This window comes from Salvelinus fontinalis, chromosome 25, assembly GCF_029448725.1.
Source record: "Salvelinus fontinalis isolate EN_2023a chromosome 25, ASM2944872v1, whole genome shotgun sequence".
NCBI classification, from domain to species: domain Eukaryota; kingdom Metazoa; phylum Chordata; class Actinopteri; order Salmoniformes; family Salmonidae; genus Salvelinus; species Salvelinus fontinalis.
Window position 1 is genome coordinate 40,452,479 of NC_074689.1, and position 11,141 is coordinate 40,463,619.

Here is an 11,141-nt window from a genome sequence, read left to right on the forward strand (position 1 = left end):
GATTTAGGACAATTGTATGATCATGAATGTTTAATATTACAATTTTGTAATTTGAATTTGCCGCGTTCCAGCTTCACCGGACGTTGTCGATTTTGATCCCGTTAACGGGATCTGTGCGCTAAGAGGTTTTAATAAGGCTGCAGAAGAATGCAGTCGTCTGAATGTGGTTCTGATATACACATATAAGCAGACTCGTGTGCACATATACACATCAATAAGATCTCACAGTCTCACTTCAGTATCTGACATGTGTCCAGGGAGAGGATAACAGTAATAACTTCGACAATTAAGTTTAGACGTTATTTCCGACTGGTTAATGTAAAAGGTATAGGGTTAAGACAGAAGAAGAAAAAACTGCTTAGCACTGGGACCATCGATCCTCAGAGCCAGAGTTTAGCACTAGGACCATCGATCCTCAGAGCCAGAGTTTAGCACTAGGACCATCGATCCTCAGAGCCAGAGTTTAGCACTAGGACCATCGATCCTCAGAGCCAGAGTTTAGCACATCGATCCTCAGAGCCAGAGTTTAGCACTAGGACCATCGATCCTCAGAGCCAGAGTTTAGCACTAGGACCATCGATCCTCAGAGGCAGAGTTTAGCACTAGGACCATCGATCCTCAGAGGCAGAGTTTAGCACTGGGACCATCGATCCTCAGAGCCAGAGTTTAGCACTGAGACCATCGATCCTTAGAGCCAGAGTTTAGCAAATCGATCCTCAGAGCCAGAGTTTAGCACTAGGACCATCGATCCTCAGAACCAGAGTTTAGCACATCGATCCTCAGAGCCAGAGTTTAGCACTAGGACCATCGATCCTCAGAGCCAGAGTTTAGCACTAGGACCATCGATCCTCAGAGCCAGAGTTTAGCACTGAGACCATCGATCCTCAGAGCCAGAGTTTAGCACTAGGACCATCGATCCTCAGAGCCAGAGTTTAGTACTGGGACCATCGATCCTCAGAGCCAGAGTTTAGCACTAGGACCATCGATCCTCAGAGCCAGAGTTTAGTACTGGGACCATCCATCCTCAGAGCCAGAGTTTAGTACTGGGACCATCGATCCTCAGAGCCAGAGTTTAGTACTGGGACCATCGATCCTCAGAGCCAGAGTTTAGCACATCGATCCTCAGAGCCAGAGTTTAGCACATCGATCCTCAGAGCCAGAGTTTAGCACTGAGACCATCGATCCTCAGAGCCAGAGTTTAGCACATCGATCCTCAGAGCCAGAGTTTAGCACATCGATCCTCAGAGCCAGAGTTTAGCACTAGGACCATCGATCCTCAGAGCCAGAGTTTAGTACTGGGACCATCGATCCTCAGAGCCAGAGTTTAGCACTGGGACCATCGATCCTCAGAGCCAGAGTTTAGCACATCGATCCTCAGAGCCAGAGTTTAGCACTAGGACCATCGATCCTCAGAGCCAGAGTTTAGCACTTGGATTGCGACTTGCAAACACGATTGTTGTCTGGCGAACACTGTCAAACAAGCTCGGAATGAACACCCACAAGCCTACTGTTTTATGCTCGTTTAGCTTACTTTGGCCTATTCACTGAAACAAGAATGTGAGAGCTGTCACCATTCAAACAAATTATTCTGTTGAATATGTATCCCAACCTGATTACCTACTTGGGCCCTATGGCTGTTGTTGATGAGGTAATAATTAACAATTGACTGTTATTGATGAGGTAATAATGAATCATTGACTGTTATTGATGTAAGAGATATTTAGATAATCTCTAGAGTTTTAGTCAGGAAACAGTAACTCGGTGAACAACTGTTCCCGCGGTGCCCCAAATTCCTAATTAATTAATTGTTTACATGATTAATTTAATCTAATAACAATTAAACATAATAGGTCTTTATTCGATAAATAACAGTCATCACAGAAATGATAGTCACATCATGGCAGAGTCCTTATCACTTTAGTAGAGGACAGAGTCTTTAAAACTTTAGTAGTGGACAGAGTCTTTAACACTTTAGTAGAGAACAGAGTCCTTATCACTTTAGTATAGGACAGAGTATAGTGTTAGTTAAAGACTCTCCCTGCAGCACGTGGAGGTGTAGGACAGTGTAAGACTACCTGTAGCATGCAGAGGTGTGTGTGACTGTGTCTGTGTGTCTTGTCCTCAAAACTTGACATTCGGTCAGAAAACGCATCAGAGTTCATTCCCTACACTCTCCCCGCTTGTTACATATCATAGCTTAAAATCAAACATCCTTGCCATGTGACGTAACATAGTACCAGCCAATAACAGGAGGCAGAAGCAGTCTCAATGATCACACCCAAACATGCGATGAGAAGTGATCAGGTGAAATAGGAACTGAGTGAACAGACAGCTTCACTATTTTCCAATCAGAACAGCAGGATAAACATACAGCCCGCCCTTCTCTTTACAGACAGGCCAACCAGCCAGTTGAGTTATTTAGAGCGCAGGGCAGGATCCTGAGAAGGAGGGCATTGCGTTGTTGCCTTGGCTGCCTCCTTGCAGCTGCTTTTCTTGGTGTTCACAGTTCTTCATCATCATTACACTATTGTTCTAAATTCAATCTCCCTCTTCACCCTCCTCATCGTGCACTGCGCCATGTGCTCCTCTGTGTGAGTGAGTATTCATAGAACGGCTCTATTTGGGCTGCTCAGTAACGAGACAAGCTATTAGCTGACGTTAGCTAGCTACTTGTCCGTCACTCTAAATTCAGGTTTGGATTGGTAGAATAGAATAATGTTCTTATTTCCAATTTGAATAGCAAAAAAGTATGTTTTACCGTCTACGTTTTAGTCTTACATGCTGGGGAAAGTGGTCTACATTTCTTTTGTTAGTTAAGGTTGAGACGTAAATGCAGTCGATGCAGTTGAATATGAGAGAAAGATTTTCAAATGCTTTATCTTTTTGTCCAACGTGTTGGGAAAGTGGTCAAATTAGCTGATTTGTGTCAAAACGTTGTTCACAGTGAACGGAATGTTTTGAATTCTGGGAGTTGATGACGTCACAGTGGGACCTGTCGAATGTTGAAACTGAATAAATGAGTTTTGTCACGCCCTGGCCTTAGTATTCTTTGTTTTCTTTATTATTTTAGTTAGGTCAGGGTGTGACATGGGGAATGTTTGTGTTTTGTTGGTTTTGGGTGTTTTTATGGTAAAGGGGTTGTTGGGTATAGTACATGGGTTTGTGTGGAGTACATGTGTCTAGTGTTGTCTATGTATGTTTAGTTGTCTAGGAGAGTCTATGGTTACCTGAATGAGTTCCCAATTAGAGACAGCTGATTTCGGTTGTCTCTGATTGGGAGCCTTATTTAGGGTAGCCATAGGCTCTCATTGGTTGTGAGTAGTTGTCTATGTGATACGTTTGTAGCCTGTTGTATGTGCACGACGTTTATTAGCTTCACGATCGTTTGTTGTTTTGTTAGTTTGTATTAAGTGTTTATTTTTCGTCATCTTTAAAATAAAAGAAGATGGCTTATTTTCCAAATGCTGCGTTTTGGTCCGTCAATCCGCCACACGATCGTGACAGAACTACTCACCATTACAGGACCAAGCGGCATGGAAAGCGGCAACAGGACCCACCTACACAGGATTCGTGGACATGGGAGGAGATACTGGATGGTAAGGGGCCGTGGGCACAACCGGGAGAATATCGCCGTCCTCGTGAAGAGCTGGAGGCAGCTAAAGCCGAGAGGAGGCGATATGAGGAGGCAGCACGGAGACAAGGCTGGAAACCCGTGAGTACAACCCAAAAATTTCTTGGGGGGGGCCTTAAAGGGACTGTGGCGAAGTCAGGTAGGAAACCTGCGCCTACTCCCTGTACTTACCGTGGAGAGCGAGAGTACGGGCAGACACCGTGTTACGCAGTAGAGCGCACGGTGTCTCCTGTATGCGTGCATAGCCCGGTTCGGTACATTTCAGCTCCACGTATCGGCCGGGCTAGACTGAGCGTCTAGACTGAGCTAGACTGAGCGTATGTCATGAAGCCGGCCCAACGCATCTGGTCACCAGTGCGTCTCCTCGGGCCGGCGTACATGGCACCAGCCTTACGCATGGTGTCCCCGGTTCGCCTACATAGGCCGGTGCGGGTTATTCCACCTCCCCGCACTGGTCAGGCGACGGGGAGCATACAACCAGGTAAGGTTGGGCAGGCTCGGCGTTCAAGGGAGCCAGTACGCCTGCACGGTCCGGTATTTCCGGCGCCACCTCCCCGCCCCAACCCAGTACCACCAGTGCCTCCTCCACGCACTAGCTATATGGTGCGTGTCTCCAGCCCTTTACCACCAGTGTCTAAACCACGCACCAAGCCTCCTGTGTGTCCCCAGAGTCCTGTGCGTCCTGTTGCTGCTCCCCGCACTAGCCCTGAGATGCGTGTCCCCAGCCCGGTGCTACCAGTCCCGGCACCACGCACCAGGCCTACAGTGCGCCTCAGCCGGCAGGAGTCTGCCGTCTGCACAGCGATGACTGAACTGCCCGTCTGCCAAGCGCCATCTGAGCCATCCGTCTCCCCAGCGCCATCTGAGCCATCTGTCTCCCCAGCGCCATCTGAGCCATCCGTCTGCAATGAGCCTGCAAAGCCGCCCGTCTGCCATGAGCCTGCAAAGCCGCCCGTCTGCCATGAGCCCACTGAGCCGTCCGCCAGACAGGAGCCGCTAGAGCCGCCAGCCAGACAGGAGCCGCTAGAGCCGTCCGTCAGACAGGATCTGCCAGAGCCGCCAACCAGACAGGATCTGCCAGAGCCGCCAACAAGACAGGATCTGCCAGAGCCGCCAATCAGACAGGAGCAGCCAGATCAGTCAGCCAGCCATGAGCAGCCAGATCCGTCAGCCAGCCATGAGCAGCCAGATCCGTCAGCCAGCCATGAGCTGCCAGATCCGTCAGCCAGCCATGAGCTGCCAGATCCGTCAGCCAGCCATGAGCAGCCAGATCCGTCAGTTAGCCATGAGCAGCCAGATCCGTCAGTTAGCCATGAGCAGCCAGATCCGTCAGTTAGCCATGAGCAGCCAGATCCGTCAGCTAGCCATGAGCAGCCAGATCCGTCAGCCAGCCATGAGCAGCCAGATCCGTCAGCCAGCCATGAGCAGCCAGATCCGTCAGCCAGCCATGAGCAGCCAGATCCGTCAGCCAGCCATGAGCAGCCAGATCCGTCAGCCAGCCATGAGCAGCCAGATCCGTCAGTTAGCCATGAGCAGCCAGATCCGTCAGCTAGCCATGAGCAGCCAGATCCGTCAGCTAGCCATGAGCAGCCAGATCCGTCAGCCAGCCATGAGCAGCCAGATCCGTCAGCCAGCCATGAGCAGCCAGATCCGTCAGCCAGCCATGAGCAGCCAGATCCGTCAGCCAGCCATGAGCAGCCAGATCCGTCAGCCAGCCATGAGCAGCCAGATCCGTCAGCCAGCCATGAGCAGCCAGATCCGTCAGCCAGCCATGAGCAGCCAGATCCGTCAGCCAGCCATGAGCAGCCAGATCCGTCAGCCAGCCATGAGCAGCCAGATCCGTTAGCCAGCCATGAGCAGCCAGATCTGTCAGCCAGCCATGGGCCGTCCCTCAGTCCGGAGCTGCAGTCCCTCAGTCCGGAGCTGCAGTCCCTCAGTCCGGAGCTGCCATTCCTCAGTCCGGAGCTGCCATTCCTCAGTCCGGAGCTGCCATTCCTCAGTCCGGAGCTGCCATTCCTCAGTCCGGAGCTGCCCCTTACCCTGGTGCTGCCCCTTACCCTGGTGCTGCCCCTTACCCTGGTGCTGCCCCTGACCCTGGTACTGCCCCTTGCCCTGGTACTGCCCCTTAGTCCGGAGCTGCCCCTTAGTCCGGAACTGCCCCTTAATGCAATGGGGTTAATGTGGAGGGGGGTCATTTGGAGGAAGCCTAGGAGGTGGTTAGGGACTGTGGTGACGTGGGGACCACAACCAGAGCCGGAGCCGCCACCGTGGATGGAAGCCCACCCAGACCCTCCCCTAGACTGTGTAATGGTGCGCCCGGAGTTCGCACCTTAAGGGGGGGGTTATGTCACGCCCTGGCCTTAGTATTCTTTGTTTTCTTTATTATTTTAGTTAGGTCAGGGTGTGACATGGGGAATGTTTGTGTTTTGTTGGTTTTGGGTGTTTTTATGGTAAAGGGGTTGTTGGGTATAGTATATGGGTTTGTGTGGAGTACATGTGTCTAGTGTTGTCTATGTATGTTTAGTTGTCTAGGAGAGTCTATGGTTACCTGAATGAGTTCCCAATTAGAGACAGCTGATTTCGGTTGTCTCTGATTGGGAGCCTTATTTAGGGTAGCCATAGGCTCTCATTGGTTGTGAGTAGTTGTCTATGTGATACGTTTGTAGCCTGTTGTATGTGCACGACGTTTATTAGCTTCACGATCGTTTGTTGTTTTGTTAGTTTGTATTAAGTGTTTCGTGTTTATTTTTCGTCATCTTTAAAATAAAAGAAGATGGCTTATTTTCCAAATGCTGCGTTTTGGTCCGTCAATCCGCCACACGATCGTGACAAGTTTAGAGAAGTTTGACATATGTCATGCAGTTGTATGCACACGGGTTCACACTGGCCGATCTTCACGTTTTAAAGTTCCAATGCCGTTTTTCAAACGGTGTAAGAGAAGTGGCATTCCAAATCATAATAAGAGTAAGTGTGTCAAAGATTTAAAGTGGAGACTCTTGCACCACTAACAAGTAATGGGCCTGGGAAGCTCACAGGGATATTGGTATCTATAAATGCCCCGTGAGATTACTTCAACCGTCGTACCCCATCAGAACACAGAATATAAACTTGTTTTACTCCAATGTTTGTTAACAATGAAGGTGTAAACACACACTGAATAGCCTCAAAATATTATTTTTTTACTATAATTTATTTTAGCATTGTTGGTCAGTCCTTGCATCCGTCCTCTGTCTATGAATTTGAGAGTTTGAGATCATTTGAGCTCTGTCTATGAACTTGATTAAATCTCCAGGCCCATCCCTCAACTTGTTTGGCTTTCATGACATTTTTTCAGCCAGTAACTGTCATGCAAATAATAACTGCTGGTCTCACGTTAATTAACATAATCACATTTAGCATCTCAGGGCTTCCACGCATCGTTTTAAAGCCTCTGATGCAGACTTTTAGAACATCTATATTTTAAAACATTGAATAAATACATTTAATATAGCCAACACCATCACAATACATCCATTATGTATTTTAGACAGGTCTAAAGATACATAATATGAAGAAAATGTAGTCTACTTCAGAAGAACAGAATAGCATACTCTGAGTTGTCCTTATGTTAGGTCCTGATCTGGCTATGCCATATGACTGTGGGGTACACTAGTTCATTTAGCAGACAAGATTTGCTTATTTTGTTAAATGTTATAGTATGAAGAATACAATTTAACACATCTGAGTTAAATGGAAAGTATGTTTTCTCCTAATGATTTCCAAGGAAATGTGTGGCTCTTCTGTGTTAACACAGAAACAGGTCCTCCTTTACAGTTTATTAAGACTTTTTTCCACTTTTTGTTTTACGTTATAGCTAAAACTGATTCAATAGTTTTTTTGATCCAACATCTCTAGAGAGACCTGAAAATAGCTGTGCAGCGATACTCCCCATCCAACCTGACAAAGCTTGAGAGGATCTGCAGAGAATGATACTATCATGACACAAGGCGAGAGCCAGATGCAGATGGTTGGAGTCTTACAATGTTTAATAATCCAAAAGGAGTAGGCAAAAGAATGGTCGTGGACAGGCAAAAGGTCAAAACCAGATCAGAGTCCAGGAGGTACAGGGTGGCAGACAGGCTCGTGGTCAAGACAGGCAGAATGGTCAGGCAGGTGGGTACAAAGTCCAGAAACAGGCAAGGGTCAAAACCGGGAGGACTAGAAATAGGAGAAATACAAAAAGCAGGAGAACGGGAAAAACTCTGGTTGACTTGAAAACGTACAAGACGAACTGGCACAGAGAGACAGGAAACACAGGGAAACACAGGGATAAATACACTGGGGAAAATAAGCGAAACCTGGAGGGGGTGGAGACAATCACAAGGACAGGTGAAACAGACCAGGGTGTGACAGATTCAGGTGTGCCAAGTTTGTCGCATCATACCAAGAAGACTCGAGGCAGTAATCACTGCTAAAGGTGCTTCAACAAAGTACTGAGTAAAGGATCTGAATACTTGTGAAGAAGGTATTTTGTATCTTATTTATAATACATATGCAAAAAAAATCTTTAAACCTGTTTTCGCTTTGTCATTGTGGGGTATCCATTTTAGAATAAGGCACGTAACGAAATGTGGAAAAGTCAAGGGTCTGAATACTTTCTGAATACACTGTATGCTTCATTTAGAGTTATTTATATAACTTTAGTGGTAATACACATTTTGGGCTATCTGTCTTGATTTTTAATACATTCTAAGGCTGCCTGATGTGACTCTAATGATGATTTGGAAAGAGTTGCATGAAAGTCATGAGCTCTGCTTTGTTTTTTTGTGCAGGCTGAACACACTTCATCAGTCTCTCATTCACAATTTGACAAGCACTTGATAATATTGTCACCCATCAGACTATTCTCAATTTAATCTGGTCTTTACATATACTAAATAATATATTTGTGGAATCATTTTTTATTTAGAATGGACTATTATTATGCACCTGTCGGAACAGCGGGCGTGGGGAAAAGACATGTCATCCATCTGCTTTTCAATAGACAATGGAGGACAATGGAGGACGATGGAGGACGATGGAGGACGATGGAGGACGATGGAGGACGATGGAGGACGATGGAGGACGATGGAGGACAATGGAGGACGATGGAGCACGATGGAGGACAATGGAGGACGATGGAGGACGATGGAGGACGATGGAGGGCGCAGTTCAATGTCATGCCAGCCAGGTATGCGCGATCTCCGATTGAAAAAGAAAAGTAATGTGCTTCATGTTATGAAAGTTGTGAAATAAATATAGTATATAGCCTAGCCCACAATTGCATAGCATAGCCTAATGAAATGTAGCACAACGTGGGCTTATAGGATCTCCGTGCATCTCCATGCGTCAACCAGCTATGAGCAGCTGGCTCTCGCTGCTCGCTGCCTATTCCGCTCAAACTCTAAATGTCAGGGCTCTCATGAAGTGTTGGATTTGATTTTTTGATTGCATTTGAATTGATGTCAGAGGGGCAATAGAGCGTTGAGTACCAAACCATTAACGACTGGCTGTTAGCAAGTTTGGTAGCGGCATCAGAGCGCAGTTTTGGAGAAGCCTAGTTACCTGCGACTTAATGGTCACGTGTAATTTGTAAAATTGCAAGATATTAGCTTTAAAGCTGCAACAACAAAACATATTTCTGCCCCATGCATGATCAAATGTGTAGAATTGCAGGAAATTAGCTAGACAATTGCCACATTTTATCGCCGACGCCAAGATGTGGGTCTTTAAAATGTTTTTTCTATTCCCAGGGCCCGAGAATTGGTTTGTCTGGCCATGCACTGCTGAAGTGAAAATATGACTGCTGTTTTCATCTCACTGGAGTTATGAAGGAATCTATCTAATCTAATCTTTATCTAACTGATGAATTTACTATCACAAAAGGCCCAGCTAACAATTCAATGGTGAGAGAACACTTTTGTAATGTTACCCGTAATGTTTCCCTAATGTTTGATTGTCCAGTGTTCCGTTTGTTATGGGAACAGTTTATGTGTGTTAGCAAAAAACCTCCTAATGATCTATTTTGGATGTTTTGAGCATTAGAGTTAGGAGAACGTTCCCTAAATGTCAAACAAAACTTACCCAGCATGTAAAGTTCTAGGCACGTTTCATGGGAACGTTGCAAGAACATTCATGTTTGTTAAGAGGATATTCCATCAACATTGCTCACAGAAATACGATTGCCATGTTCCAACAGGTGATGGGAACGTTGCGAGAATATTCCTGCGTCCAATGACGTTTAAAACGTAGGACGTTCTGTCACGTTCACCTCGAGGTTTTTGTCAAACTCCCAGCTTGTTCCGAGGAAAATCCCTAAAGATGTTTTTAGGACGTTTCCTGATGGCCCCAAAGAAACATGCTCCAAAAACAAAACAAAAAATGAGTTTCTTTACACACCACCCCTTGTTACTGTTGCCAAGCACATCAGGGCCCTGATTGGTGAACCACTGATCCATTCACAGCTCTTTGTCTGTTGGCAAGGCTAGGGACACCAACACACACAGTGCTTCTAACATACAATGTTTTCAACTTACATTTGACACAACCCTCAAAAAACTGGCCACATGAATGCTATTGTAACGTTCCAATGAAACGTGTCTATAAAATCTACATATAATATTCTGAGAACATGTTAACAAAGTTCTGGGTAAGTTCTGTTTGACATTAAGAGAATGATCTCTTGGAAACAGTCCTTGCACATCACTGGAACGTTCCTATGAAAACGTTAGGTAAATTAAACAGTCATCTAGTCATCACCAGCTCCCCTTTCTCCTCCCTGCTACCTCCATGCCCAGAAATGAGGTTCTAGTATGGAACATCAATCACCCAGAGTAGGTGGGGCTTATCAGCAAGTGGCCATTCATGGCTAATTAGAAGTTCTGTGACCACGCCCCCCTGGCCTTTGAACAAGGGTATGGTAGTAGGTGCCAGGCGTATCGGTTTGTGTCAATAACTGCAAAGCTGCTGAGTTTTTCAAGCTCAACAGTTTCCTGTGTGTATCAAGACTGGTCCACCACCCAAAGAACATCCAGTCAACTTGACACAACTGGGGGAAGCATTGGAGTCAACATGGGCCAGCATCACTGTGGAACGCTTTCGACACCTAATAGACAAATTGAGGCTATTCTGATGGCAAATGGGTGGGTGGGGAAAGCTCAATATGAGGAAACTGTTATTAATGTTTTGTACACTCAGTGTAGAATGCTCATAGGAATTACTCCATTTGATTCGCCTGGTAAGGAACTAGTTTGGTAGATTTCATCCCCGAACAAAAAAAAAGGGTAGGTTCCAAAAGTTCAAGAGCACCGATCACTTTCACATGTAGACCCAGGTCAATGAACAATCGTTTTACCGCACACATCACTGCATGACTGATCACGCACACATCACCGCTACACACACACACACACGCACACACACACACACACACACACACACACACACACACACACACACACACACACACACACACACACACACACACACACAC

At 46.3% G+C, this 11,141-nt stretch overlaps 1 long non-coding RNA gene across 1 annotated transcript; it reads left to right on the forward strand.

Moving 5' to 3' along the window:
* Window positions 1-2,443: 2,443 nt before the first annotated feature.
* On the forward strand, window positions 2,444-10,405 carry LOC129823273 (uncharacterized). The gene is made up of 3 exons (XR_008754620.1): window positions 2,444-2,595; window positions 8,655-8,840; window positions 9,403-10,405. It is a non-coding gene; the product is annotated as an uncharacterized LOC129823273 (long non-coding RNA).
* The last annotated feature ends 736 nt before the right edge of the window (window positions 10,406-11,141 follow it).